We start from the raw sequence: 2,500 nt of genomic DNA on the forward strand, positions 1-2,500 counted from the left end.
CACGCCCTTCCCTAACTTTCATCTATCATCTATCTCCTCTTTCTCGCGCTGGTCCATGTCGTTACCCATTGTTTTCGCTTCTCCCTTTTCGTCATTCACACGGAAATGTTGAATAATTCCCTGCTACCTAAGGGTGCGTGCCTTATGCATGAATAAATCCGTTAGAAGTGAAGCTGTGGGGAAAGGGTACGGAACAGGGGGGGGGGGGGAGGTGCCTATTCTCGGAATGGGATATATATATATATATATATATATATATATATATATATATATATATATATATATATATATATATATATATGTCTATTAATACTGTATATATATATGTATGTATGTATGTATCTATATATAGAGATGTGTGTGTGTGTATGTGTGTGTGTGTGTGTGTGTGTGTGTGTGTGTGTGTGTGTGTGTGTGTGTGTGTGTGTGTGTGTGTGTGTGTGTGTGTGTGTGTGTGTGTGTGTGTATGTATATATATATATATGTGTATGTGTGTGTGTGTGTGTGTGTGTATGCGCGCGCGTGTGTGTGTGTGTGTGAGTGTGTGTGTGTGTAATATGGACCCATTTCACACTAAACTGAGCTGGCTTCACGTCACATGAAATATGATTCCAGACATAAGATGCCCATCTTAGATTAAAATAAATAAACTACAAGTCCGCCCTCACTCTAAATAAGATTTCAATAGTTCAATGTAAGTGTAATGTGCGAACAGACGAGCATACGAAGCACAAGCAGGACTTACATAAGATTTACATTTGTTATCAGTCATCAATATCGTGAATCTATAAGAATCCCATTTTAACTGTTATCGTAAATGTTACCTTTGTTGCTGTAATTATTTTTATTGTTATTGATATGATACTTGTCATTTTAATCATTATTATGAATATTACCATTTTTTTTCTCCTAGGCAAGTACACTGCACTAAAGTAATTAAACCGTCAGTTTATGCACATTTTTTCCGAGAGGTTAAGAAGGAAAGGGGAAGGGAAAAGGGACGAGGAGAAGAAAGAGGGAAGAGGGAGAGAGGGAGAGAGGAAGGTAAAGAAACAGGTAGGTTAGGAAAGGGAAGCATAGGCGAAGGGGAGAAGGGGCTCAGATAGATGAAAAGGGAGATGGGAGAGAGAGGAAAGGAGTTAAGGAAGCAAAGGAGATGGAGGAGGAGGGGGAGGGGGGAGGTAAAGAGGAAGAGGAGGATTGTGGGAGGGGGAAGACACACCTAAAGTAGGAGTGGAGGAGTGAATTTAGGAAAGATTTAGGAGCAAGAGGCGGAAAATAGAATGATAGAGCGAGAGGGAGAGGAAAGGGAGAGGGGAGGCGAAAAGTAGAAGGAAGAGGGAAGACGGGGGGAGAAGAACCCCTTACTCTTATCCGGAGAATTTCTACGGGTCAAGCTAGTATAAAAAATCAGGGCCGGTTTTAAGCCGATTTGACCTATTTGATCAAATTGGGCCCTGAACCTGAAGGGGTCCCACGCCTTTCTTTGTATTAAAAGTAAAACAATAAAACTTTTCATTTAGCCATTCAAAAAATTATTATACTATGCATTTAATGTCTATTCGTTTTTTTTCTTCTTCTTTCTTTCTTTCTTTTTCGGTTTGTATGTTTTTTTTTTTTTTTTTTTTTTTTTTTTTTAATATGAAATACAAACATCCATTAATCTTACTATGTATAATAGGGGCCCCACATTCAGTTTTCTGTTTGGGCCCCGCAATCCCTAGCACCAGCCCTGCAAAAAGGATGGAGCTGATACGACTAAAATCGCATAAGACCCACATTTCCATTACCTTTCGTGTTTTCAATAACCCTAATCCGCGTTCCCCATTTAACTATATCATGTTTGCAGATCAATAGTCTTATCACCTCAATTATTGCCATCCCCTTCTTTTATCAACGTTTCTCTTTTCCTAACCAAGACCAAGGGAATATAAAGAATAAATATATGTTTGTAAAATATTATATTGTCTCAAAGGGAATTGGTTTGAAGGTTCAATATTCATTTTTGGGCCGCACGCTTTCGCCATTACTAACACCGTAAGCAACACCAATACGACCGTGCATTAGTATGTATGAACAGTATCACAGTCCACCGCACTCACGGGGCCGCGAATAACCTGAGTCAGATGTTCACTCTACAACTACAACAATCACAACCGCGGCTTTGAGATCTGGAGATTGATTTAGTTTCGTATTTTTTTTCTATCTCTCTTTCTCTTTTTTTTTTTTTTTTTTTTTTTTTTACTTTTGTTTTGAGATGAAATACTGGATGTTAATTGGTAATGCATTTCATTTCTCCTTGTCTGTATTGGCTCTCTTTGACGCGCTCTCTCGCAAGCACACGCACACACACGCACACACACACACACACACACACACACACACACACACACACACACACACACACACACACACACACACACACACACACACACACACACACACACACACACGCACACACACACTCATACACACACCACTCACACTCATGTATATAAAT

The 2,500-nt window shown here is 39.4% G+C and overlaps 1 pseudogene; it reads left to right on the forward strand.

The window, feature by feature from the left end:
* The window catches only part of LOC138867557 (nephrin-like), a 329,612-nt pseudogene that overhangs the window by 302,833 nt on the left and 24,279 nt on the right, over positions 1-2,500 (forward strand).

This window comes from Penaeus vannamei, chromosome 30, assembly GCF_042767895.1.
Source record: "Penaeus vannamei isolate JL-2024 chromosome 30, ASM4276789v1, whole genome shotgun sequence".
NCBI lineage: Eukaryota > Metazoa > Arthropoda > Malacostraca > Decapoda > Penaeidae > Penaeus > Penaeus vannamei.